We start from the raw sequence: 6,288 nt of genomic DNA, 5'->3' as shown, positions 1-6,288 counted from the left end.
GCCAGTAGGCCGAAGCCGCGGAGGGCTGACGGAGCGGACCCTTTCGCGCAGCCGCCCAGTCACTGCGCGCCCTGGCGCATTAATTGTTGGGGATTCGTGGGCCGGCGGCGCGCGCTCCTTAGGGGTTGGGCGGTGCGTGGGCGGGCCACGCGTGCCCGCTCCCCTCCCCCCACCCTGTATATGGGTGGGCTTCATTGCCCGAAGGGTTGCTCCTCTTGGTCTAATCTCCCTGGGGTAGCACGTAAAATCTCATTAAAATTTATTCGTGGGAAGCCTGAGGATAAGGACGGACGGACGGAGACGGGGTTTCTCTTAAAGCCCACCTGTCCTCTCCCCCTTCCCACTCCTCTTCCCAGGGGTGGAGCCCCCCAAAGCGGGGGAGAGACATGCGAGATGTTGCCTCTCCTAACCTCCCCGCAAAAGCCCCAGGGGGGGCGGAAGCCTAGAAAGGCAAGGGGAGGAAGGCAAGCCTGCGTCCAGCTCCCTGCGTGTGCCCAGCACGCCCCGACCGGATAGCGCCCACCTTCACGTACGGCGGAGCGAAGGGTCCGGTTAGAGAGAAAGAGCGCCGGTTAATCAGTTAGGAAATGGTAAACCAAAGGAAGGTCCGGAGACCGGGAGCGACGGGACAAACCGCGGAACCGCGGCTGCGCTTGGTGAAACGAGCCCGGAATGCCGCCTTGTCCGAACCGGTGAAACCGGGCGCGAAGTGAACAGCAGGGGTTCTGGGGAGTGGCGGGGGGACGCTGAGCGGGAAGGCAGGATGGGGACTCAGAAGAAGGAGTATTTGGAGTGGAGGCGGGGGCGTGAATCCCCGTGACCGTGGGCCAGAGCCTGATAAACCCTGTGTAAAATGGAGGGCCCGGGCTAGGTGCAGAGCAGCGCCGAGGGGACCCAGATCCGTGTCTCCGAGGGGGGCGAGCCCTCCGTCACTGACAGCAGTACGCAGCCACCCACCCAGCCGTGGGCAAGCTGGGCTTCAAGATAAATCGCGAATCGCCTTCGGAGAGTCGCCTTTCCTTCGTGGCAACCCTCCACGCGCTGCTCCCGGATTTGCCCTTGGGGGCCAAGCGGACCGAGAAGAGGTCGCCCCATTCGGAGCCCCAGCTTCATCCTACTCTGTAGAGAAAACTCCTGCTAGTCGGTTAGAGGGCGTTTGTGTGCCAGTGTAGACCTTCCTTCTCATGGTTTCTGAAAACTCGCCCCCAGCCCCAGTCTCAGGCAGGAAGTCTCTCGCGTGGAGACCTCGACACCTTGACCTAGGACAAGGCTAGACCAGAGCAGCCAGCCGAGATGACGACACCCCAAACTAACTGGCAGCTACGTGAGGAGGAGAGGTGCTTGGGTTTGTTTTAACTGCTTTTTATTCCTGGAAGAGATTTTCCCCTGTCCTCCCATCTGTCTGTTTTGCAGGATGTCTGCAAGAGGGAGATAAGCCGCGTAGGACCCCTCCCATCAGCACACCTGGGAGCTGACGGTTCCTGACTGCTGGGTCTGTCGGGCTTGGCAGCGTAGAAGAAGCAGCCGCCCACTGAGAGAGCTCAGAGTTTCCTAACTCCCATCCTCCACATCTAGAGGAGCTGGTTCCGACAGCGACGTCACCACGTCTGCTTTTCCTGGATGAATCTCCAGGGTCTCTGGGATCAAGGGTCTGTTGGCTACTTGCTATGGTCAAAGTGGACCTTAAAGATTAATCAGGTCTGCCCCCTGAGCCCTGGTACATTCAAATGAGTCTGAACTTAAAGGAGAGGAGGGGATTAAGGAAGCAGCGTTTCCTTGCAAGGACCTATTTCATCTTATCATTTATGGGTACTGAAGGAACTTTCTTGAGAATAAGAGAATTTTTCTTAGAGTTAAGTTTATTCTGCCTGTTCCCTGGTCTATTATTATCTCTTTATGCATATGTTGAGCTACTGAAAATGATTCAAAAAAGCTTTGACTTTTTTTGCTGGCCTTTAGAGCTGTCAGATTCCATAGACTTAGTCATCAAAACAAGTTATTAGGTAAACAAGCGGTTAGGAAATTAGTCTGCCCCCCAAAAACTCCATTCAGGGTAATCAGTGCCCTTGTATTGGGGACGTTACTGTTACAGAAAGCCTTGGAATTACTGCTTTTTCAGAATTAGATTAATTGTGCTGAATGTTTTCACCAGGTAACCTAATTCCAAGCATTTGACTTTTGCAACATTAGTGCACTCTCTTAAAAGTGTCCTTGGCTCAAAATGAAAGCTTACATTTTTAAACTCTCCCTCTGATTTACCCCACATATCCACTCTGTTACAGTATCTTAGTTGTTTCTATCTTACAGCTTCTCTCCTATAAGTCACCTTTCTTCAAATGCAACCCTATTCCTGGTTGCTCATGACTTTTCAACTGGATTTATGCAATAGTCTTCTAACTGTTCTCCAGGTCTCAATCCCTTACCCACTCCAATCCATTTTCCACTCACTGCCAATGTGGTTTTTCTAAAATACAGAGCTGTCCACGTAACCCTACCCCACCCCTTAATGAGTTCCAGTGGCTCCCTATTGTCTCCAAGACAAACTTCTTTGGCATTTTAAGCTCTCTGTAACCTGGACCCTTCTTACTTTTCCAGCCTTTTTAACACTTTATTGTCTCTCATTTTCCAGTAACACTGGCTTACTTTCTTCCTGAGACAAGACACATTCCATCCCCCATCTCCAAATCTTTGATGTTCCTCCTGCAGAAAATGTTCTTCCCTGACTCTTCTGCCTCTTAGTCTCCCTGACTTCCTTCAAGACTTAGCTGAAATCCCACCTGCTGCAAGAGGCCTTTCACAGTCCTCCCAAGAAGCTAAAGCTAATGCCTTTCCTTCTGAGTTCTTTTCATTAACTCCATAATGTATCTTATAACCATCTAGTTTATATCAAAGGTGTTAAATTCAACAATAGGGGTTATCTGTGACTGCAAAACTCCCTGATGAACCAGATTAAAATATAATTGGAAAAGTTTAACAAAATAAATAAAAATCCAACAGATAATGTTAATTTGTGGTTTTCCAAGTTGATATACAGCCTGCAGGGTTCAGTTTCTATATGATTTCACTGGTTGGCATGGTATAGATACCACTGTTATGTGTTGTCTATGCCATCAAAATGTGTTCCTGGACAGCAGGTATTGTGTTTTTACCTTTATGTCCCCAGTGCCAGTACATAGGAAATTCTTAGTAAATGCTTCTTGATTTAAACTAATTTACCCAATGCATCAAAGATGACCCGATTTAAAGAGTAATAAGATGAAACAAATCATTACAACTACCAATATTTGTACCAAACAAAGCACATTCTCACATTGAATGTTTCTGAAAATTCATGTCTTATTTTGTATCTTGAGTCCATCCCCTCTGTGTCTATAGCATACTTCATCATCAGTCCTGTAAAATCACAGTTGGTCATTGCTTTGATAAGTTTTTAAGCCTTAACATTTTGTTATGTTATATAACTTGTTCTCCTGGTTCTGATCATTTTACTGTGCATAAGGTCATATAGGTCTCCCTAGGTTCTTCTGAAAATGCCTATTTTGTGATTTGTTACGGCACAACAACATTCCATTCCATTAATGTGCCATGATTTGTAAGCCATTCCCCACTGGATGACACCCATTAGTTTCCAGTTATCTGCTGCTGCAAAAATATAATAAATCTGTACCTAAGGGTCCTTTTCTTGATGTCCTTGGGGGTACAAACCTAGTAGTGTTACTTTGGGGATGAAAGAAAATGTACAGTTTAATGACTTTGGGTCATAGTTCCAAACTGCTTTCTGGAATGGCTGGACCAAATTACAGTTCCACCAGTAATGCATTAGAACTCCTGTTTTTCCACAGTCCTTTAATATATGGTATTATCCTTTACTATCCATCTCTACCAATCTGATAGATATGACCTGTCATAGAGTTTCATAAATTTAGACTTGGAAGGAACCTCAAAAGTAATCTAGTCCAATCACTTCATTTTATAGATGTGAAAGGTGTGGTTGGAGGGAGTAAGTGACTTTGCCTAATGGTCCACAAGTAGCAAGTGACAGAACTGGAACTGGAACCTGCATCCTCTGACTCCTAAGCCAACTCTCTTTTCCATTGTACCATGTTGTACAGAAGTGCCATAACCTCCTCTGGTTAGAAAAAGCAATTGGCAACATTTTTGGTGGCAAAGCACAATAAACAAAATTAGTATCTAAAGAGTAGGAAATGGCTACATGAACGATAGAATACAATTGTGGTAGACTGTTATTGCTCTATATGAAATGACAAAAGAAAGACGGAAAGTCTAGTATGAACTGATGCAAAACAAAGTAAGCACAAACAGGAAAATGGTATAAACAAGGACTACAGTAATGTCATAAAGAGCAATAACAAAAGACAACTGAACTCCAAATAAATGCAGTAATCACAAACTAATCCAGAAGAGATAAAAATTAATCTGGAGATCAAAGTATGCTGCTTATGACAGATGTAAACAGATGGCTATGGAACTGGTTTGTTTTGTTTGTTTTTCTTTGTTAAAAGGGATGACAAGACTATTGTTGTGATAAAAAAAAGACATTAAAAAACTTTTAAAAATAATAACCATCAAGACATTACCTTCCTAAGCTCTATCTTCACTGTAGCAACTAAGGTGTACTGTGAAAGTATGAAGCAAACAAAATGAATTAGCTTTTGAAAATGGCATCCTGATTTTTAGTAGACACATAGTCAATGATCGCTTAAGTTTCATATATTCATAATATTTTATTCTCTAACCCCTTTATTATTATTGTCAGAACAACTGTCTTCTCTCATAAAAATGCAGAGTTAAATTCACAGTCTATCACAGCTATCACCTTCCATAAGAGTAAAAAATAAGGCCAGTGAAGACTTGCTCCCTAATAGCTAAGTAAACCACTGCTTTACACTCTGCTCATTTATGTTAAATGCAATAGCAGCCTATGACTATTAAAATAAAGAATATAATCTTGCTTGCCTTTGTGACATGTACTAGGAACCTGAGAATCGATCAAGCAACAATGAGGAGCGTGTGTTTCAAATGTTAACATCTTACTCATTATTTTCTCTTCTGCTTTTTGTCATTTTTGGTAGATGACAGACATCTTTTGATGAACTTTTAACAACAGTATGCTTGAGTCATCCAAAAAATGGATTCTTTCTTAGAAATTCACTTAGAAATTCAATTCATATTATTAAACCAAATTTGTTCTTCAGAATAATCAGAACCGAAATTTTGATCCCACCAGAAGGAATCCTGGAGGTATTCATGTAGTTGTGCTTTACAGTGTGGACATCAGAAATGCACAAGATAAGAAAAAAATTCATAATTTTCACTGCTTTGAAATAATTCCTGTATTGTTAGGAGTTGCCAGATCTCATAGTTTCTACCTCCTCAATGTCTTTTGCTTCTATTCATGCTTCTCACACAATTGTCACCCTCGTTCAGGTCCTCATGGCCTCTCATCTAAACGATTGTTATGACCTCATAATGTAATGCCAGTTTGATACCCATAGCAGCTGCTATGAATATGCATACGTATTTCCAGGGTAGATTCACAAAATATAATAAACTCTCTTCTTCAAAGGCAAAGCCAAAATGTTTATTTAGAACATCCTTGTTCTAAGGTATTCATCACCAATCCAGAGAGCAGCTGGTATCTTAAGCATTCTCTCTGTTAGGCCTCCCCTCAAGTCCCCTAGGCAAGATTCCTCCCTCAGACCATTCTCGCTTTCTTCTCTCTTCCCAACATTGTATTTAAATTAAAAATTCCTTTGGGCAACCTCCTCTCACAATGGGCTCCATTTGACTCAGGATATATCACAGCTGCGAGCTAGGCCAGAGCTCAAAGCAGGTCATATAGGCCTATTAATGGACAGGGAAGATCTTCCTATTCCATTAACATTACACATAATTGGTCTCCCTGCCTCAAGCCCCTCCCCTGTCCAAACCATCCTCCACATAGATGCCAAAGTAAATTTCCTTAAATGCAAGAACTTTTCCCCTAGACACCCCCATACCCCCTCAATAAACTCTAGTATGAATCTCATTACTCTAGAATCAAATACGAACTCCTGTTTGGCATGGAAAAGCCTTTCACGAACTGACACTAATATACCATTCCAGACTTATTAATATTACTCTTTTTCACTTACTCCACAGTACAGCCAAATTGTTTTTCTTACTGTTGTAAGAAACTCCATCTCTCATCTCTGTGTCTTTTCATTGGCTGTCACCAGCCCTTCTATGTTATCTTTATCTCTGTTACCTAATCTCTTGTTTTCTTTA

The 6,288-nt window shown here is 43.4% G+C and overlaps 1 long non-coding RNA gene across 1 annotated transcript; it reads left to right on the top strand.

The window, feature by feature from the left end:
* Window positions 1-10: 10 nt before the first annotated feature.
* On the top strand, window positions 11-4,597 carry LOC140505000 (uncharacterized). The gene is made up of 2 exons (XR_011967311.1): window positions 11-1,337; window positions 1,414-4,597. It is a non-coding gene; the product is annotated as an uncharacterized lncRNA (long non-coding RNA).
* The last annotated feature ends 1,691 nt before the right edge of the window (window positions 4,598-6,288 follow it).

The sequence above is a fragment of the Notamacropus eugenii genome, chromosome 5 (assembly GCF_028372415.1).
Source record: "Notamacropus eugenii isolate mMacEug1 chromosome 5, mMacEug1.pri_v2, whole genome shotgun sequence".
NCBI lineage: Eukaryota > Metazoa > Chordata > Mammalia > Diprotodontia > Macropodidae > Notamacropus > Notamacropus eugenii.
The sequence above is the reverse complement of the archived record's forward strand: the minus strand, read 5'-3'. Positions and strand labels throughout refer to the sequence as shown.